The sequence below is a fragment of the Bufo gargarizans genome, chromosome 5 (genome assembly GCF_014858855.1).
Source record: "Bufo gargarizans isolate SCDJY-AF-19 chromosome 5, ASM1485885v1, whole genome shotgun sequence".
NCBI classification, from domain to species: Eukaryota; Metazoa; Chordata; class Amphibia; order Anura; family Bufonidae; genus Bufo; species Bufo gargarizans.
In genome coordinates, this window is record NC_058084.1 from 55189537 (window position 1) to 55212851 (window position 23315).

Consider the following 23315-nt stretch of genomic DNA (forward strand, 5'->3'; position numbering starts at 1 on the left):
TGAGGTCTGCAATGCAGAATCAAACATCAGGTAGCCAGAGAGGAATTATAAAGAGCGCCTCTCTCTGGAGGACCTGATACTTCCATGCAATATATGGAAAACTCAATAATTTCAATGGACACAGTGTAATTCTGTATTTCTCCTGTGGTGGTGCTGCTGAGAAATTCTACACTCATGATCGCTTGGTAATCTGCTTATCATAAAGATACTCTTCAATGGTGTACAGTAGACATCTCCTTTAAGTTATAGCAAACACCTCTTGTCCATATGCCATGATCCACCTTCTTCCATTGCTATGTATTTACCATTCCTCACTGTGAATCATACATAAATAGCATCCCATCTTCTGACTGCCTGGGATGAGGGATGTAAGCTCATAGTTGCCAACTTCCATGGAATGTTCTGGAAACTCTCAGAATAAGGGGAGGCCTCCTGGACTTCTAGGAGTGTTGGCCAATCACCTGGATGCTGAGGAACCCTCAAAGCATCTCCAGGAGATTAGCCCCTAGTTGTGTGTGGCACAGGTTCTGCATTGTCAGATATAGTCCCGGCAGCAAAATACAGAGTAAGGGGGCGATGATATGGTACCTAAAGGGCATGGCCCCAAATAAAGTGGTGATGCTTTGGGAAAGAAGCATTTCTGTCACCACATGTAGCACGGTACACACCATAATTTATTGGGAACGCCAGCAAGAAAACAGGCGAGCATGCATAAGGTCAATGTTATCAATGCCAAAAAGTTGGACTTACTTCTCCTGCCCCCCCCCCCCCCCATCATCTCTAATAATTTTACATCCTCTCTATTAGTCCATAGAAGAAAGTGAGAAATGTCCTCCGTTTATGTTATCGTCTAGGAAACCAGAAATTTTAGGTGTCATGTCCTACATAGAGACAGACAGTTGTATGAGCTGCCAAACCTGTAGTTAATAATTAAAGTTGACAATGCCAAAAAGGGCAAGCGGCCAAGTCCAGGGATTATTATGGCAATGAAAGGAATAACATTTTAAGCAATTTATGGTTCAACACACACATTTTCCCACTGATCTAATATTGCATTGCATTAAAAAATACAGGTTGCCCTGCCAACCGATTATTACCAATAAGTATTGTGTATTTGATTTCACAGGCAATGCAGTTTTATAACGCTGACTTTATAATGCCTCGTCTTTCTGCGTCCTGCCTACTTGTCGTTTTACAGTCTGCTGTTCATTGCAGAAACAGCTGCTTCAATCCCCGGGTGGAAACTTAAAGCCAAGCAGATGTTCATTCATTTTGTCCTTTTTGTGGTTGTTTTTGTAGAGCTTTGTAGTTTTGCTCATTTTGTATTGTGGGAAACTAAGAGGTTAATTCAGGGGACATTGGGGAGGGTAGCAGAGGCTTTTATTGCAAAACATACATTATGTTTGAGGTCATATTAGCCCATCAGAGTACCAAAGGATCCTCTGAGGGGCCAGGCTCTAGAACCATAATGGACCCCAAAGATCCAAAAGAAAGAAATACCCATTAGGCTGCCTTTGGAGCCAATTACTTACCACCAGGGTCAATTTATTTGATTGAAGACTAGAGATGAGCGAATCAAAGTTGACGAAGTGGAATTCAATCAGAATGACGCTTCATGGTAACGAATCATATTTTTTTCTAAAATGGCTGCTGCACATGTTAGGACATGGAGCAAAGAACTCTGTGAACGAAGGATCACCCACAATGACATGCATGCAGCCTATCAGCAGCCAGCCAGCTCTGTGATGTCACAGCCCTATAAATAGCCTCAGCCATCTTGGATTCAGCCATTCTCCAGTGTACTTAGTGAAGGGAGAGACGTCAGCAGGCGCTAGGGACAGTGCTAGGAAAGTTTTATGTTCTAAAGCCTTTTTTGGGGTGTATTAGTGGAAAAAAATAAGGGCTTCTTTGCCGTTCAGCGGTGCAGTTATATGTTCTAAAACCATTTTTGGCGTGTATTGATTTCCTTTTTATTTATTTATTTAATCTAACAGTATGTCAAACAGAGAAGTGACAGCCCTGCACAGGGGAGGGACAGATGCCTAAATGTTCTGGCGCAGGCACAGATCGCAGAAGAGTAAGGGGGCGTGGCGCAGGGTCACTTACAGAGGCCTGAGCTCCTGGTGTCATCTAGCTAGTGATGAGCATCAGGGGTCATATTCGAATTTGTGATACTTTGCAAATATTTTGTAGAATATTTGTCATATATTCGCAAATCCTATATTCGTTAAATTCTACAGTCTTTATTTTTTTACGCGAAAATCGGCATAGTAATGATCGCGTAATTTGCGAATATATTGCACGTTTAATACAGGCGTGGGTCAAAAACGAATATATAGCACTATAGAATATAGTGCTATATATTTGTTTTTAGAATTTAATTTAATTTTTTCCTTCTGAACACATGATTCCTCCCTGCTTCTTGCTTGTGGGCCAATAAGTCATTGGCCCACAAGCAACTTAAACAGGGAGGAATCATGACTTCTATAGAGGGTGTCTGCAGTGACTTGTGACATCTGTGCAATACCTTCTGTGTGTCAGAGCCAGAGATAGGAAAAATATAAGTCAAAACTAGTATATTTTTTCCACCATTTTCAATACTTTTTCTATAGAAGGTATCTGCAGTGACTTGTGACATCTGTGCAATACCTTCTGTGTGTCAGGGCCAGAGAAACAAAAAATATAAGTGAAAACTAGTATATTTTTTCCATAATTTTCAATACTTTTTCTATAGAGGGTGGCCCTTTTTCTGTGTGTCAGGGCCAGAGATTGAAAAAATATAAGTGAAAACTAGTATATTTTTTCCATCATTTTCAATACATCGGGTTCTATAGTGGGTGTCTGCAGTGACTTCTGACATCTGTGCAATACCTTCTGTGTGTCAGGGCCAGAGATAGGAAAAATATAAGTAAAAAATATTTTCCTTTTTCCATATACTGTGAACTGTGATATCCATGCCACATCTTGTGTGTAGAGTTGAGCGAACACCTGGATGTTCGGGTTCGAGAAGTTCGGCCGAACATCCCGGAAATGTTCGGGTTCGGGATCCGAACCCGATCCGAACTTCGTCCCGAACCCGAACCCCATTGAAGTCAATGGGGACCCGAACTTTTCGGCACTAAAAAGGCTGTAAAACAGCCCAGGAAAGAGCTAGAGGGCTGCAAAAGGCAGCAACATGTAGGTAAATCCCCTGCAAACAAATGTGGATAGGGAAATGAATTAAAATAAAAATTAAATAAATAAAAATTAACCAAAATCAATTGGAGAGAGGTTCCATAGCAGAGAGTGAGGCTTCACGTCACCCACCACTGGAACAGTCCATTCTCAGATATTTAGGCCCCGGCACCCAGGCAGAGGAGAGAGGTCCCGTAACAGACAATCTGGCTTCATGTCAGCAGAGAATTAGTCTGCATGTCATAGCAGAGAATGAGGCTTCACGTCAGCCACCACTGCAACAGTCCATTGGCATATATTTAGGCCCAGCACCCAGGCAGAGGAGAGAGGTCCCGTAACAGACAATCTGGCTTCATGTCAGCAGAGAATCAGTCTGCATGTCATAGCAGAGAATCAGGCTTCACGTCACCCACCACTGCAACAGTCCATTGTCATAAATTTAGGCCCAGCACTAGTGTTGAGCGGCATGTCCCATATTCGAATTCGCGAAATTTTGTGAATATTCGAAAGAATATTCGTAAAATATTCGCGATTATTCAAATTCGTTATTATTTCGCATATGCGATAATTCGAATTATCGCATAATACATATGCTATGCAAAATTCACATGTGCGCTAATGAAATCGCCTTACGAAGATTCGCAACTCAATTCAATCACTAATGTATGAATGCAATGCCCTTTGCCTCTGTTCTGGGACAAGTGTAGATATTCGCATGTGCGCTAATAAAATCGCCTTACGAAGATTCGCACCTCAATCACTTTCTAGGGAATGTGAGACTTTTGGGAATCAATCGAGATACAGTGGGGGGTGATGACAGTAGTTGACAGAGTACAGATCAATGTAATCTGTAAGGTGGAAAGTAAAATAAAAAATACGAATTTTCGTTAATCGAATTTTACGAAGTTCTACGTATTCGCGAATATGGTGCTATACTATATGAATGCACAGGCCTTTGCCTCTCTGTTCTGGGGACAAGTGTAGATATTTGCATTTGCGTTAATAAAATCGCCTTACGAAGATTCGCAGCTCAATTCAATCACTAATGTATGAATGCAAAGCCCTTTGCCTCTGTTCTGGGACAAGTGTAGATATTCGCATGTGCGCTAATAAAATCGCCTTACGAAGATTCGCAACTCAATTCACTAATGTATGAATGCAAAGCCCTTTGCCTCTGTTCTGGGACGTGCCGATATTCGCATGTGCGCTAATAAAATCGCCTTACGAAGATTCGCGCCTCAATCACTTTCTAGGCAATGTGAGTAAGATCTGAGCTGTTGGACCTTTGGGAAACAATCAATTATATGTGTACTGTAATTTTGTGGGGGGGGGGGAAAAAACAAAAAACGAATATTCGTTTTTACGAATATATAGCACTATATTCGAAATATTCGCGAAATCGCGAAGTTGCGATATTCGCGAAAAAAATTTGCTTTTCGAATATTCGCGCTCAACACTACCCAGCACCCAGGCAGAGGAGAGAGGTCCCGTAACAGACAATCTGGCTTCATGTCAGCAGAGAATCAGTCTGCATGTCATAGCAGAGAATGAGGCTTCACGTCAGCCACCACTGCAACAGTCCATTGGCATATATTTAGGCCCAGCACCCAGGCAGAGGAGGGAGGTCCCGTAACAGAGAATCTGTCTTCATGTCAGCAGAGAATTAGTCTGCATGTCATAGCAGAGAATGAGGCTTCACGTCAGCCACCACTGCAACAGTCCATTGGCATATATTTAGGCCCAGCACCCAGGCAGAGGAGGGAGGTCCCGTAACAGAGAATCTGTCTTCATGTCAGCAGAGAATTAGTCTGCATGTCATAGCAGAGAATGAGGCTTCACGTCAGCCACCACTGCAACAGTCCATTGGCATATATTTAGGCCCAGCACACACACAGGCAGAGGAGAGAGGTCCCGTAACAGAGAATCTGGCTTCATGTCAGCAGAGAATCAGTCTGCATGTCATAGCAGAGAATGAGGCTTCACGTCAGCCACCACTGCAACAGTCCATTGGCATATATTTAGGCCCAGCACCCAGGCAGAGGAGGGAGGTCCCGTAACAGAGAATCTGTCTTCATGTCAGCAGAGAATTAGTCTGCATGTCATAGCAGAGAATGAGGCTTCACGTCAGCCACCACTGCAACAGTCCATTGGCATATATTTAGGCCCAGCACCCAGGCAGAGGAGGGAGGTCCCGTAACAGAGAATCTGTCTTCATGTCAGCAGAGAATTAGTCTGCATGTCATAGCAGAGAATGAGGCTTCACGTCAGCCACCACTGCAACAGTCCATTGGCATATATTTAGGCCCAGCACACACACAGGCAGAGGAGAGAGGTCCCGTAACAGAGAATCTGGCTTCATGTCAGCAGAGAATCAGTCTGCATGTCATAGCAGAGAATGAGGCTTCACGTCAGCCACCACTGCAACAGTCCATTGGCATATATTTAGGCCCAGCACACACACAGGCAGAGGAGAGAGGTCCCGTAACAGAGGATCTGGCTTCATGTCAGCAGAGAATCAGTCTGCATGTCATAGCAGAGAATCAGGCTTCACGTCAGCCACCACTGCAACAGTCCATTGTCATAAATTTAGGCCCAGCACCCAGGCAGAGGAGAGAGGTCCCGTAACAGAGAATCTGGCTTCATGTCAGCAGAGAATCAGTCTTCATATCATAGCAGAGAATCAGGCTTCACGTCACCCACCACTGTAAGAGTCAATTTTCATAAATTTAGGCCCAGAACCCAGGCAGAGGAGAAAGGTCCCGTAACAGACAATCTGGCTTCATGTCAGCAGAGAATCAGTCTTCATATCATAGCAGAGAATCAGGCTTCACGTCACCCACCACTGTAAGAGTCAATTTTCATAAATTTAGGCCCAGAACCCAGGCAGAGGAGAAAGGTCCCGTAACAGACAATCTGGCTTCATGTCAGCAGAGAATCAGTCTTCATATCATAGCAGAGAATCAGGCTTCACGTCACCCACCACTGTAAGAGTCAATTTTCATAAATTTAGGCCCAGAACCCAGGCAGAGGAGAAAGGTCCCGTAACAGACAATCTGGCTTCATGTCAGCAGAGAATCAGTCTTCATATCATAGCAGAGAATCAGGCTTCACGTCACCCACCACTGTAAGAGTCAATTTTCATAAATTTAGGCCCAGAACCCAGGCAGAGGAGAAAGGTCCCGTAACAGACAATCTGGCTTCATGTCAGCAGAGAATCAGTCTTCATATCATAGCAGAGAATCAGGCTTCACGTCACCCACCACTGCAACAGTCCATTGGCATATATTTAGGCCTAGCACACAGGCAGAGCAGAGAGGTCCCGTAACAGACAATCTGGCTTCATGACAGCAGAGAATCAGTCTGCATGTCATAGCAGAGAATCAGGCTTCACGTCAGCCACCACTGCAACAGTCCATTGTCATAAATTTAGGCCCAGCACCCAGGCAGAGGAGAGAGGTCCCGTAACAGAGGATCTGGCTTCATGTCAGCAGAGAATCAGTCTGCATGTCATAGCAGAGAATGAGGCTTCACGTCAGCCACCACTGCAACAGTCCATTGGCATATATTTAGGCCCAGCACACACACAGGCAGAGGAGAGAGGTCCCGTAACAGACAATCTGGCTTCATGTCAGCAGAGAATTAGTCTGCATGTCATAGCAGAGAATGAGGCTTCACGTCACCCACCACTGCAACAGTCCATTGGCATATATTCAGGCCCAGCACCCAGGCAGAGGAGAGAGGTCCCGTAACAGAGGATCTGGCTTCATGTCAGCAGAGAATCAGTCTGCATGTCATAGCAGAGAATGAGGCTTCACGTCAGCCACCACTGCAACAGTCCATTGTCATAAATTAGGCCCAGCACCCAGGCAGAGGAGAGAGGTCCCGTAAAAGAGGATCTGGCTTCATGTCAGCAGAGAATCAGTCTGCATGTCATAGCAGAGAATCAGGCTTCACGTCAGCCACCACTGCAACAGTCCATTGTCATAAATTTAGGCCCAGCACCCAGGCAGAGGAGAGAGGTCCCGTAAAAGAGGATCTGGCTTCATGTCAGCAGAGAATCAGTCTGCATGTCATAGCAGAGAATCAGGCTTCACGTCAGCCACCACTGCAACAGTCCATTGTCATAAATTTAGGCCCAGCACCCAGGCAGAGGAGAGAGGTCCCGTAACAGAGGATCTGGCTTCATGTCAGCAGAGAATCAGTCTGCATGTCATAGCAGAGAATCAGGCTTCACGTCAGCCACCACTGCAACAGTCCATTGTCATAAATTTAGGCCCAGCACCCAGGCAGAGGAGAGAGGTCCCGTAACAGACAATCTGGCTTCATGTCAGCAGAGAATTAGTCTGCATGTCATAGCAGAGAATCAGGCTTCATGTCAGCCACCACTGCAACAGTCCATTGGCATATATTTAGGCCTAGCACACAGGCAGAGGAGAGGTTCATTCAACTTTGGGTAGCATCGCAATATAATGGTAAAATGAAAATAAAATAGGATTGAATGAGGAAGTGCCCTGGAGTCCAATAATATATGGTTATGGGGAGGTAGTTAATGTCTAATCTGGACAAGGGACGGACAGGTCCTGTGGGATCCATGCCTGGTTCATTTTTATGAACGTCAGCTTGTCCACATTGGCTGTAGACAGGCGGCTGCGTTTGTCTGTAATGACGCCCCCTGCCGTGCTGAATACACGTTCAGACAAAACGCTGGCTGCCGGGCAGGCCAGCACCTCCAAGGCATAAAAGGCTAGCTCTGGCCACGTGGACAATTTAGAGACCCAGAAGTTGAATGGGGCCGAACCATCAGTCAGTACGTGGAGGGGTGTGCACACGTACTGTTCCACCATGTTAGTGAAATGTTGCCTCCTGCTAACACGTTGCGTATCAGGTGGTGGTGCAGTTAGCTGTGGCGTGTTGACAAAAGTTTTCCACATCTCTGCCATGCTAACCCTGCCCTCAGAGGAGCTGGCCGTGACACAGCTGCCTTGGCGACCTCTTGCTCCTCCTCTGCCTTGGCCTTGGGCTTCCACTTGTTCCCCTGTGACATTTGGGAATGCTCTCAGTAGCGCGTCTACCAACGTGCGCTTGTACTCGCGCATCTTCCTATCACGCTCCAGTGCAGGAAGTAAGGTGGGCACATTGTCTTTGTAGCGTGGATCCAGCAGGGTGGCAACCCAGTAGTCCGCACAGGTTAAAATGTGGGCAACTCTGCTGTCGTTGCGCAGGCACTGCAGCATGTAGTCGCTCATGTGTGCCAGGCTGCCCAGGGGTAAGGACAAGCTGTCCTCTGTGGGAGGCGTATCGTCATCGTCCTGCCTTTCCCCCCAGCCACGCACCAGTGATGGACCCGAGCTGCGTTGGGTGCCACCCCGCTGTGACCATGCTTCATCCTCATCCTCCTCCACCTCCTCCTCATCCTCGTCCTCCTCGTCCTCCAGTAGTGGGCCCTGGCTGGCCACATTTGTACCTGGCCTCTGCTGTTGCAAAAAACCTCCCTCTGAGTCACTTCGAAGAGACTGGCCTGAAAGTGCTAAAAATGACCCCTCTTCCTCATCCTCCTCCTCCTCCTCCTGGGCCACCTCCTGTTCCATCATCGCCCTAAGTGTTTTCTCAAGGAGACATAGAAGTGGTATTGTAACGCTGATAACGGTGTCATCGCCACTGGCCATGTTGGTGGAGTACTCGAAACAGCGCAACAGGGCACACAGGTCTCGCATGGAGGCCCAGTCATTGGTGGTGAAGTGGTGCTGTTCTGTAGTGCGACTGACCCGTGCGTGCTGCAGCTGAAACTCCACTATGGCCTGCTGCTGCTCGCACAGTCTGTCCAGCATGTGCAAGGTGGAGTTCCACCTGGTGGGCACGTCGCATATGAGGCGGTGAGCGGGAAGGCCGAAGTTACGCTGTAGCGCAGACAGGCGAGCAGCGGCAGGATGTGAACGCCGGAAGCGCGAACAGACGGCCCGCACTTTATGCAGCAGCTCTGACATGTCGGGGTAGTTGTGAATGAACTTCTGCACCACCAAATTCAGCACATGCGCCAAGCAAGGGATGTGCGTCAAATTGGCTAGTCCCAGAGCTGCAACGAGATTTCGCCCATTATCACACACCACCAGGCCGGGCTTGAGGCTCACCGGCAGCAACCACTCGTCGGTCTGTTGTTCAATACCCCGCCACAACTCCTGTGCGGTGTGGGGCCTGTCCCCCAAACATATGAGTTTCAGAATGGCCTGCTGACGTTTACCCCGGGCTGTGCTGAAGTTGGTGGTGAAGGTGTGTGGCTGACTGGATGAGCAGGTGGAAGAAGAGGAGGAGGAAGCCGAGAAGGAGGAGGTGGCAACAGGAGGCAAAGAATGTTGCCCTGCGATCCTTGGCGGCGGCAGGACGTGCGCCAAACAGCTCTCCGCCTGGGGCCCAGCTGCCACTACATTTACCCAGTGTGCAGTTAGGGAGATATAGCGTCCCTGGCCGTGCTTACTGGTCCACGTATCTGTGGTTAGGTGGACCTTGCTACAGATGGCGTTGCGCAGTGCACACTTGATTTTATCGGATACTTGGTTGTGCAGGGAAGGCACGGCTCTCTTGGAGAAGTAGTGCCGGCTGGGAACAACATACTGTGGGACAGCAAGCGACATGAGCTGTTTGAAGCTGTCTGTGTCCACCAGCCTAAATGACAGCATTTCATAGGCCAGTAGTTTAGAAATGCTGGCATTCAGGGCCAGGGATCGAGGGTGGCTAGGTGGGAATTTACGCTTTCTATCAAATGTTTGTGAGATGGAGAGCTGAACGCTGGCGTGTGACATGGTTGAGACGCTTGGTGACGGAGGTGGTGGTGGTGGTGTTGGTGGTACATCCCCTGTTTGCTGGGCGGCAGGTGCCAACGTTCCTCCAGAGGCGGAGGAAGAGGCCGAGGCGGCAGCAGCAGAATAGGCCGAGGCGGCAGCAGCAGAAGAGGTAGCAGGGGGAGCCTGAGTGACTTCCTTGGTTTTAAGGTGTTTACTCCACTGCAGTTCATGCTTTGCATGCAGGTGCCTGGTCATGCAGGTTGTGCTCAGGTTCAGAACGTTAATGCCTCGCTTCAGGCTCTGATGGCACAGCGTGCAAACCACTCGGGTCTTGTCGTCAGCACATTGTTTGAAGAAGTGCCATGCCAGGGAACTCCTTGAAGCTGCCTTTGGGGTGCTCGGTCCCAGATGGCGGCGGTCAGTAGCAGGCGGAGTCTCTTGGCGGCGGGTGTTCTGCTTTTGCCCACTGCTCCCTCTTTTGCTACGCTGTTGGCTCGGTCTCACCACTGCCTCTTCCTCCGAACTGTGAAAGTCAGTGGCACGACCTTCATTCCATGTGGGGTCTAGGACCTCATCGTCCCCTGCATCGTCTTCCACCCAGTCTTGATCCCTGACCTCCTGTTCAGTCTGCACACTGCAGAAAGACGCAGCAGTTGGCACCTGTGTTTCGTCATCATCAGAGACATACTGAGGTGGTATTCCCATGTCCTCATCATCAGGAAACATAAGTGGTTGTGCGTCAGTGCATTCTATGTCTTTCACCGCTGGGGAAGGGCTAGGTGGATGCCCTTGGGAAACCCTGCCAGCGGAGTCTTCAAACAGCATAAGAGACTGCTGCATAACTTGAGGCTGAGACAGTTTCCCTGGTATGCATGGGGGTGATGTGACAGACTGATGGGGTTGGTTTTCAGGCGCCATCTGTGCGCTTTCTGCAGAAGACTGGGTGGGAGATAATGTGAACGTGCTGGATCCACTGTCGGCCACCCAATTGACTAATGCCTGTACCTGCTCAGGCCTTACCATCCTTAGAACGGCATTGGGCCCCACCATATATCGCTGTAAATTCTGGCGGCTACTGGGACCTGAGGTAGTTGGTACACTAGGACGTGTGGATGTGGCAGAACGGCCACGTCCTCTCCCAGCACCAGAGGGTCCACTAACACCACCACGACCATGTCCACGTCCGCGTCCCTTACTAGATGTTTTTCTCATTGTTATGGTTCACCACAACAACAAATATATTATTTGGCCCAATGTATTGTATTCAAATTCAGCGGGATATAAATTTGAGGCCTAGTATTTAGGCGCTGGGTGACCGGTATGGATTTAGTGACAGAATTAGACTTGGAAATGCACAGAAGCGTGTGTGTGAAGTTATTCTGAATGACCCAATGTGCACCTTGAATATTATATACCCTTTTGGGATAGATTTCAAATAGCTCTGATATAGCAGGAACCACTAAATTATGAAATTGCTAAATTGGGAATTGTACTTCAACCCAGAACAAAAAATGTGCTTTGACGGGCACTAAATAACTTTCCCAGCTACAACAGGACAGCGGTAACGAGAGATTTAGAGGGATTTAAATTTGAGGCCTAGTATTTAGGCGCTGGGTCACCGGTATGGATTTAGTGACAGAATTAGACTTGGAAATGCACAGAAGCGTGTGTGTGAAGTTATTCTGAATGACCCTATGTGCACCTTCAATATTATATACCCTTTTAGGGATAGATTTCAAATAGCTCTGATATAGCAGAAACCACTAAATTATGAAATTGCTAAATTGGGAATTGTACTTCAACCCAGAACAAAAAATGTGCTTTGACGGACACTAAATATCTTGCCCAGCAACAACAGTACAGCGGTGGGTAACGAGAGATTTAGAGGGATTTAAATTTGAGGCCTAGTATTTAGGCGCTGGGTCACCGGTATGGATTTAGTGACAGAATTAGACTTGGAAATGCACAGAAGCGTGTGTGTGAAGTTATTCTGAATGACCCTATGTGCACCTTCAATATTATATACCCTTTTAGGGATAGATTTCAAATAGCTCTGATATAGCAGAAACCACTAAATTATGAAATTGCTAAATTGGGAATTGTACTTCAACCCAGAACAAAAAATGTGCTTTGACGGACACTAAATATCTTGCCCAGCAACAACAGTACAGCGGTGGGTAACGAGAGATTTAGAGGGATTTAAATTTGAGGCCTAGTATTTAGGCGCTGGGTCACCGGTATGGATTTAGTGACAGAATTAGACTTGGAAATGCACAGAAGCGTGTGTGTGAAGTTATTCTGAATGACCCTATGTGCACCTTCAATATTATATACCCTTTTAGGGATAGATTTCAAATAGCTCTGATATAGCAGAAACCACTAAATTATGAAATTGCTAAATTGGGAATTGTACTTCAACCCAGAACAAAAAATGTGCTTTGACGGACACTAAATATCTTGCCCAGCAACAACAGTACAGCGGTGGGTAACGAGAGATTTAGAGGGATTTAAATTTGAGGCCTAGTATTTAGGCGCTGGGTCACCGGTATGGATTTAGTGACAGAATTAGACTTGGAAATGCACAGAAGCGTGTGTGTGAAGTTATTCTGAATGACCCTATGTGCACCTTCAATATTATATACCCTTTTAGGGATAGATTTCAAATAGCTCTGATATAGCAGAAACCACTAAATTATGAAATTGCTAAATTGGGAATTGTACTTCAACCCAGAACAAAAAATGTGCTTTGACGGACTCTAAATATCTTGCCCAGCAACAACAGTACAGCGGTGGGTAACGAGAGATTTAGAGGGATTTAAATTTGAGGCCTAGTATTTAGGCGCTGGGTCACCGGTATGGATTTAGTGACAGAATTAGACTTGGAAATGCACAGAAGCGTGTGTGTGAAGTTATTCTGAATGACCCTATGTGCACCTTCAATATTATATACCCTTTTAGGGATAGATTTCAAATAGCTCTGATATAGCAGAAACCACTAAATTATGAAATTGCTAAATTGGGAATTGTACTTCAACCCAGAACAAAAAATGTGCTTTGACGGACACTAAATATCTTGCCCAGCAACAACAGTACAGCGGTAACGAGAGATTTAGAGGGATTTAAATTTGAGGCCTAGTATTTAGGCGCTGGGTGACAGGTATGGGTTTAGTGACAGAATTAGACTTGGAAATACACAGTAGCGGGTGTGTGTGAAGTTATTCTGAATGACCCTATGTGCACCTTCAATATTATATACCCTTTTAGGGATAGATTTCAAATAGCTCTGATATAGCAGAAACCACTAAATTATGAAATTGCTAAATTGGGAATTGTACTTCAACCCAGAACAAAAAATGTGCTTTGACGGACACTAAATATCTTGCCCAGCAACAACAGTACAGCGGTGGGTAACGAGAGATTTAGAGGGATTTAAATTTGAGGCCTAGTATTTAGGCGCTGGGTCACCGGTATGGATTTAGTGACAGAATTAGACTTGGAAATGCACAGAAGCGTGTGTGTGAAGTTATTCTGAATGACCCAATGTGCACCTTCAATATTATATACCCTTTTAGGGATAGATTTCAAATAGCTCTGATATAGCAGAAACCACTAAATTATGAAATTGCTAAATTGGGAATTGTACTTCAACCCAGAACAAAAAATGTGCTTTGACGGACACTAAATATCTTGCCCAGCAACAACAGTACAGCGGTAACGAGAGATTTAGAGGGATTTAAATTTGAGGCCTAGTATTTAGGCGCTGGGTGACAGGTATGGGTTTAGTGACAGAATTAGACTTGGAAATACACAGTAGCGGGTGTGTGTGAAGTTATTCTGAATGACCCAATGTGCACCTTCAATATTATATACCCTTTTGGGATAGATTTCAAATAGCTCTGATATAGCAGGAACCACTAAATTATGAAATTGCTAAATTGGGAATTGTATTTCAACCCAGAACAAGAAATGTGCTTGAACGGACACTAAATAACTCGCCCAGCTACAGCACTAGGGACAGATTTAGCTGGATATAAATTTGAGGCCTAGTATTTAGGCGCTGGGTGACCGGTATGGATTTAGTGACAGAATTAGACTGGGATATGGCCAAAAAATAAACAGACTATTGCTGGTTAAATGCACTTGGTGTGACAGCTTCACCCTGATGTAGGCTTTAGCCAAAAAACAACCACACCATTGAGGGTTAAATGCACTTGGTGACAGGCGCAGCTTGCCCCTGATTTTGTATATGGCCAAAAAATGAACAGACTATTGCTGGTTAAATGCACTTGGTGTGACAGCTTCACCCTGATGTAGGCTTTAGCCAAAAAACAACCACACCATTGAGGGTTAAATGCACTTGGTGACAGGCGCAGCTTGCCCCTGATTTTGTATATGGCCAAAAAATGAACAGACTATTGCTGGTTAAATGCACTTGGTGTCACAGCTTCACCCTGATGTAGGCTTTAGCCAAAAAACAACCACACCATTGAGGGTTAAATGCACTTGGTGACAGGCGCAGCTTGCCCCTGATTTTGTATATGGCCAAAAAATGAACAGACTATTGCTGGTTAAATGCACTTGGTGTGACAGCTTCACCCTGATGTAGGCTTTAGCCAAAAAACAACCACACCATTGAGGGTTAAATGCACTTGGTCGCAGCTTGTGCTGGCGCACCACAAGACACAAAATGGCCGCCGATCACCCCAGAAAAATGAGACTGACAAACGGTCTGTGCAGCCTAAAAACAGTGAGCAATTGAGGATCAGCAGCTCAATGATCCACAGCTGCAGATCGATCAGTTAATCAAGTCCTTTGGAGGAGTTAATCTGCCTAATCTCGCCCTACTGTCGCAGCCGCAACCTCTCCCTACGCTAATCAGAGCAGAGTGACGGGCGGCGCTATGTGACTCCAGCTTAAATAGAGGCTGGGTCACATGGTGCTCTGGCCAATCACAGCCATGCCAATAGTAGGCATGGCTGTGATGGCCTCTTGGGGCAAGTAGTATGACGCTTGTTGATTGGCTGCTTTGCAGCCTTTCAAAAAGCGCCAAGAAAGCGTCACAAAAGCGCCAAGAAAGCGACGAACACCGAACCCGAACCCGGACTTTTACGAAAATGTCCGGGTTCGGGTCCGTGTCACGGACACCCCAAAATTCGGTACGAACCCGAACTATACAGTTCGAGTTCGCTCATCCCTACTTGTGTGTCAAGCGTGCATATAACATTTATTATGAAGAAGGTGAGCATTAAGGGACGGGGAAGTTGCCGTGATGCTGATGGTTCACGCAGAAGCCGTGGCCCTGGGCGCGCTGAAACTGTGCCTGCTGCCAGAGCACAATAAAAAATCATCCATGATACCTAGCTTCATGTCCCAGTTTGCAGGGAGTCGCAGGACCAAACTCTTGAAGTCAGACCTGTGCGACCAGGTGGTCGGTTGGATTGCAGCAGATAATGCTTCCAGTCAGTTAAGCAAGAAGTAAGCCCCCAAGGGAAGAGTGTCAGTATCTAAACAAACTTTAATTAAGTATGCAACTGGTAGAGGTGGCTGGTAGAGTTCTTTTCCCCCAACCATAGGGGATCTGCCATATGTAGGATTATCATATCATCCTGACCAACCAGCATAGGATCACAATCTCCTTTGCATACTTGCACCTTGTCACCCTGGGGTGGCAAACACAAGTTTAATTACCTGACCCAGTCATCACTGCAGGTTATATACCTGCGTTTTTTCCTTTTGTACTTATTCCCCTGAAAAGTCGACACGGACAGAAACGTGCCACGTCGGGAGGTAATCAGGAACGCATTAGCTGGCCACGGTCATCATCAGATTGACGGATCAGGTCCAAAGTAGGGACAGGTATCCAGACGGGGTCGCCCCTGTCGGGTGGGTGCTCTGTATAGATAGGCAGAATGAAACCAGCGCCCTTCCCCACTCATAGGGTTTAATAGGGCACAGCTCTGCATTGACTACACAGACGCCATCTAATACTGTGACCTTCCATCCAGCCTACACCTGATGTCCTTTGGATATATCTCCCTGGACACCTTCGTTGATCCCACTGCCCATATTGGTCTGGTAAGACTACTCACACCGTTCAATATGTGGAGCAGGTTTATATTTATTCTACCAGTGCTGGGGTACCAGGCTTGGACCCCTTATGTCTTTTAGATTATTGCATCACAGTGGTGTGTTTTAGTTGCATACTTAATTAAAAGGTATGTTTTAGATACTCACACACTTCCCTTGGGGCTTACTTCTTGATTGATATTTGAGTGCTGCTTAAGCCTACACACGTTTAGAGCTTTCATTTGTGTTGATTTTTCTTCAGTCGTTTAAGCACCACCTTGTCTTCCACCAAGTCCAGTCTCAGTAGCCAAGAGTCTGGTCAACAGAATCCTCACCCTGATCCTCCTTCCTCCCACCATGGAGAGTATGGCCAAACAAGTGTTCCCACACTCGGAAATTCCGAGGAGCTCTTTTCATCGCCATTACTTGATTTGGCCATCTCGCTAAGCAGGCTTGAAGAGGGACATGAGATCTTGTTCCCTGATTCCCAACCTCTTGAGCATACACAGTAACAAGAACATGATGGTGGGGAACGGCAATTAGTGTTTAATGAGGTGGATGATGATGAGACACAGTTGCCAATGAGTCAACCACAATTACTGTCTCAAGAGGTCGATAAAGAGGATGAGACACAGTTGTCATTCACTGAGGTAGTGGTTAGGTTAAAAAATCCAGAGGATGATCAGAGTAAGGAAGTGGAAGAGGAAGTGGTGGACGATGAGGTCACTGACCCAACCTGGGAAGTGGAAAGACAAGCAAGGGCAGTAGTACAGAAGGGGAGGGATTTGCAGCATCGCAACAGGCTGGAAGAGGCAGTGGGGTGGCAAAAGGGAAAAGGTGGGCTACACCACACAGACGGGCAACTGTTTCACGGAGAACCCCCTTGCGGAAATCTCACTTGTCAAGGGGTAGGTGTTCCGCAGTATGGCGCTTTTTTGAGGAAAGTGTGGACGACAAAAGAAAAGTAGTTTTCAACCTGTGCCTTACCAAAATGAGCTGGAGCAACCTCACTACCAGCAGCATGATCCGCCATATGGCATCCAAGCACCGTAATAAGCACCTCCTCTTCCCCTATGGTACGTGCTGGCCAATTGCCTGTCGAAGGCCACGGAGTGGTATAATGACAGCGTGGAGGTGGCGGCAGCATCAGGAGGCCACAGAGTGGCAAGGTGACATAGTGTGGACGTGCCAGCAGCATGAGGAGACCACAAAGTGGCACAATGCCAGAGTCTGGAGGTGGCAGCAGCATAAGGAGGCCACAGAGTGACACAATAACAGAGTCTGGAGGTGGCAGAAGCATGAGGAGACTACAGAGTGGCAGAATGACAGAGTCTAGAAGTGGCGGCAGCATCAGGAGGCCACAGAGTGGCACAATGACAGAGTGTGGAGGTGGCGGCAGGCATCAGGAGGCCGCAGAGTGGCACAATGATAGAGTGTGGAGGTGGTGGCAGCATCAGGAGGCCACAGAGTGGCACAATGACAGAGTCTGGAGGTAGCAGCAGCATGAGGAGACCACAGAGTAGCACAATGACAGAGTCTGGAGATGGCGGCAGAATTAGGAGGCCGCAGAGTGGCACAATGACAGAGTCTGGAGGTGGCAGCAGCATGAGGAGACCACAGAGTAGCACGACAAAAAAGTGTGATGGTGGCAGCAGCATAAGGAGGACAGAGTAGCACGACGATGAGAGATTGTGTAGGTGTCATCAGCATGAGGAGGCTACAGAGTAGCACAATGATGAGAGATTGTGGAGGTGGCAGCAGCATGAAGAGGCCACAGAGTGGCACGATGACAAAGTATGGAGGTGGCAGCAGCATGAGGAGGCCACTTCGACTCGATTTTTGGCAAATTTGGCAAATTGATTGTCTGGAAATTTCCATTGAAGATTGGGATAATATATTGACAAATTTAAGTTTAGTTTCTAATAATTTTAATCAAGTTTTGGTTCCATGTAATATTTAATAAATGTAATTTAAAAAAATAAGTGTTGCCTAAGACAGGAGAGAATCAGCCAGTCTTCTGATTATTCAACAACGTGGTTGTGATGGAGAAAGCATTCCAAAAAACAATTTCTCTCCACCTGGAGACGAATCCTGTCAAGATTGATGCAGGTGCGGTATCGGCTGCTCATCGAGACAGATACTTCTGGGGGAACCTGCCTGGCATGAACAGGCCTCTAGTAGCTACAGACAATGAGAAGACAAAGCTTCAAGATTGTTTGAAGCCCGGAAGTGTCGCTAAGTTTATCAAGATTCAAACCATAACTACCAGCCCCTGGTCTCTTCATCAGGGAAAACATCACGAGTTCCCAGTCATCATGGAAAAGCTTAGAATCAACGTTGAAAAATAGATGACATCAGAGGTGTGTGAGGACGCTATCACGATAGGACGGGTACGCCATGCAGGGCAGATTGTATATGTGGACAACATACAGAATATATTTTTATTTTTGTACTGAAATAGGCGACTATACGCTTTCACCACAAATAACTGCAACAGCGAAGTGCGTATATATTTTTCTTCTTGTACTGAAATAGGCCACTAAACGCTTTCAACAAATATAACTGCAGAAGTGAACTGAGAATATATTTTTATTTTTGTACTGAAATAGGACACTAAATGCTTTTACCACAAATAAATGCCACAGTGAACTGCGAATATGTTATTCTTTTTGTAATGAAATAGGACACTCAATGCTTTCACCACATATAACTACAGAAGTGAACTGCGTATATATTTTTCTGTTTGTACTGAAATACATGACTAAACACTTTTACTGCAAATAACTGTAACATTGAAGTGCGTATACTGTATATTATTATTATTTTTGTACTGATATACGCCACTAAATGCTTTCACCACATATAATTGCAGAAGTGAACTGCACACATATTTTTCTTATTGTAATGAAATAGGCCACTAAACGCTATCACCACATATAGTTGCAGAAGTGAACTGCGTATATATTTTTCTGTTTGTATTGAAATAGGCCACTAAACGCTTTTACTGCAAATAACTGCAACAGTGAAATGAGCATATATTATTCTTTTTGTACTGAAATACACCACTAAACGCTTTCAACACATATAACTGCAGAAGTGAACTGCGTATATATATATATATATTTTTTTTTGCAATGAAATAGGCCACTAAATGCTTTCACCACATATAGCTGCAGAAGTGAACTGCGTATATATTTTTCTGTTTGTACTGATATACGCCACTAAACGCTTTCACCACATATAAATGCAGAAGTGAACTGAGCATATATTTTTCTTATTGTAATGAAATAGGCCACTAAACGCTATCACCACATATAGTTGCAGAAGTGAACTGCGTATATATTTTTCTGTTTGTATTGAAATAGGCCACTAAACGCTTTTACTGCAAATAACTGCAACAGTGAAGTGAGCATATATTATTCTGTTTGTACTGAAATATGCCACTAAACGCTTTCACCACATATAAATGCAGAAGTGAACTGAGCATATATTTTTCTTTTTCCACAGATATAAGCCACTAAAGGCTTTTTAACATAGCAGTTGCACCCCAACAACAAATTGCTAGAAAGACAGAGCTGTATAATGGCTATTTGGTTCCCCAAATAATCTTTCCCTGCACTTGTAAATCGTGTTTCTAGCACTGTCCCTAGCACCTTATGAAATCTCTCCCTGCATTAAGATGCTGTGAAATGATTCCTCCCTATCCTTTCCCTGCACTTATAAATCGTTTTTTCTGGTTTTCTTTTCACAATCAGGTTTTCCTATTGCTGTTCCTAGCGCCTTATCACGTCTGTCTCTGCACTCAGAACGCTAGAAAATGTCTGAATCCAAGATGGCTGCCGTATTTATAGGGTGTGACATCACAGGGCTGGCTGGATGCTGATTGGCTGCATGTAGGCATGTCAATCTGGCTGATCCCACCTTCGCAGAGTCCCTTGTCCCATGTTTTCACACGTGCAGCAGCCGTTTTAGGAAAAATGCACGAGGAAATTCACATTCGTTGCTAATCGAATTTTTCCTTAAATTCTAATCGAATTCCACTTCGTCAGCTTCGATCCGCTCATCTCTAGTGGTAATGTAAGATTACACTTTTTTTCATTTAGTCCATATCTGGTCAGAAAAGTAAAGCTGGCATCTCACATTAGACTACAATTGGCTGAACCTGTGATTCTGGCAGGACCGGTCGACTATCTAATATAAATAGTATTGGACCGGCACTCAAACATATGGGTTCACGCAAAGAGCCAATAGAGTAAAGTAGTGCAACTTATTAAAACATAAAATACATAAAAGCATACATACACGTAATAGTGGGATGGATGAGATAATGGGTAGATTATCTCATGTATAAAGTCCATACAATGCAGGTAATTGGAGGGAATGAATAATGTCCCGTACTTATGCAAATAATACCTAGTAGCCAAAATCGATAGCAAACAGTCTCATAGTGTAATGAGTAGGATACTTACTATTGCGCAACTCTGTGGCGTCCCACATGTAAGAGCGCTTACCTCGGTGTCGATTGAGTCCAATGCAAACGGCAGAGCGTAGTTGCTTACTGACGTCATAAAATCGGATCTCTGTAAGATCGCTTCAATTATCGCGAGATGAGCTGTTACTTTTTCTCTCTCTTTCGTTCAGTCCCTCTATACTATAATTGAGCATGAGCGTGGTACCTCTGCAATGAAAACACAACTTGAGATAAACGGCGAACGTTGTGACAAGCAAATCAATTTCTTGTACATTCTGGATCATAACTACTTTTATTTTGAGGGTGATCATTATTTAAAACAGCGTGGGACCGCCTTGGGGACCAGGTTCGCCCCCAGTTATGCTAATCTTTATTTGGCCCAATGGGAACACTCTAACATCAATCCCAAACTGGGGACGGACCTGGTCCTATGGCGACGTTATATAGACGATGTACTGTTCATTTGGAACAGTGGGGAGTCCCACCTAAAAGCCTTTTTTGTGGAATATCAATGTCAATCCAGATGGATTGATTTTTACATCAAATATCAATACGGATCACACCGAATTCCTGGATATACAAATTAAAGTAGAGGGGAAAAAATTTGTGTGTAACACCTATCAGAAGTCAACGGCGAAAATTTTTTAATTCTTTTCACAAGTTGCCACCTCCCAAGGTAGTTACTAAATATTCTGGTTGGTCAGCTTCTTCGTATCAAACGAAACTGTATCGACAATACCACCTTTGAGGAGGAAGCTATGAAGATGATTGATCAATTTAAAAGTAAGAACTACCCTGAGAATATCTTAGATAATGCACTGGAGAAAGTGAGAAAGATGGAGAGGCAATCTTTTTTCACAAGGACAAGGTTATAGGATCTCTACTAAACACATCCCCCCCCCTCATAACATTTACAAAGGCACCCAATTTTGGGCTTAACCACTTAAGGACCACAGGTTTGTACCCCCCTAGTGACCAGGCCCTTTTTTACAAATCGGCACTTCACAACTTTAACGGTTTATTGCTCGGTCATGCAACTTGGCACCCAAATGAATTTTACCTTCTTTTCTTCTCACAAATACAGATTTCTTTTGGTGGTATTTGATTGCTGCTGAGATTTTTCGTTTTTCTGATATTAATCAAAATAGTCCGCAATTTTCTCAAAAAAAGTGTATTTTTAACTTTCTCTGGTTAAATTGTTCAAATATAATTACATTTCTATACAGGTTTGTGTCAGAATTTATTGTGCTACATGTCTTTGATTAAAAAAAAATCCAATAAGTGTATATTTATTGGTTTGCGCAAAATTTATAGCGTTTACAAACTATGGTACAAAAATGTGAATTTCGGCATTTTGAAGCAGCTCTGACTTTCTGAGCACCTGTCATGTTTCTTGAGGTGCTAGTTGCCAGGATGATATAAATACCCCCCAAATGACCCCATTTTAGAAAGAAGACACCCCAAAGTATTCGCGGAGGGGCATGGTGAGTTTATGTATGATTTTTTTTTCACAAGTTAGCGGAAAATGACACTTTCTGAGAAAAAATAAAATAAAATAAAGTTTCCATTTCTGCTAACTTCTGGCAAAAAATAAATAAAATCTCCCACGGACTCACTATGCCCCTCAGTGAATACCTTGGGGTGTCTACTTTCCGAAATGGGGTAATTTGTGGGGTGTGTTTACTGTTCTGGCATTTTGGACGGGGCTAAATTGTGAGCAACCCTGTAAAGCCTAAAGGTACTCGTCGGATTTTTTGGCCACTTTACGCACCTAAGCTGCAAAAAGGTGTCACACATGTGGTACTCAGAAGAAGTAGGGCAATGTGTTTTGGGGTGTATTTTTACATATACCCATGCTGGGTGAGAGAAATATCTCTGTAAATGACAACTTTTTACATTTTTTTATACAAAGTTGTCAATTTACAGAGATATTGCTCTCACCCGGCGTGGGTATATGTAAAAATACACCCCAAAACACATTGCCCTACTTCTCCTGAGTACGGCGATACCACATGTGTGACACTTTTTTGCAGCCTAGGTGCGCAAAGGGGCCCAAATTCCAATGAGTATCTTTTAGGAGTGCATTTTTAGACATTTGGATTCCAGACTTCTTCTCAAGCTTTAGGTCCCCTAAAATGCCAGGGCAGTATAAATACTCCACATCTGACCCCATTTTGGAAAGAAGACACCCCAAGGTATTCCGTGAGGGGCATGGCGAGTTCATAGAAGATTTTTTTTTTGGCACAAGTTAGCGGAAATTGATATTTTTATTTTTTTTCTCACAAAGTCTCCTTTTCCGCTAACTTGGGACAAAAAGTTTAATCTTTCATGGACTCGATATGCCCCTCAGCGAATACCTTGGGGTGTCTTCTTTCCAAAATGGGGTCATTTGTGGCGTGTTTGTACTGCCCTGGCATTTGAGGGTCTCCACAATCATTACATGACATGTATGGCCAGCATTAGGAGTTTCTGCTAGTCTCCTTAAATTGAGCATATGGGTAATGAGTTTTTTTTTTCCGTTCAGCCTCTGGGCTGAAAGAAAAAATGAATGGCACAGATTTCGTCATTCGCATCGATCAATGTGGATGAAAAAATCTCTGCCAAAACATGTGCAAAAAAAAAAAAAAAGAGGGGAAAGGCGTCTGCCAGGACATAGGAGCTCCGCCCAACATCCAAACCCACTCAGCTCGTATGCCCTGGCAAACCCGATTTATCCATTCACATCAATCGATGTGGATGAATAAATCATTGGCAGAATTTTTTTTTTTTATAAAAAATGTTTGCCAAAGCATATGAACACCACCTCCTCAGCTCATATGCCTCGG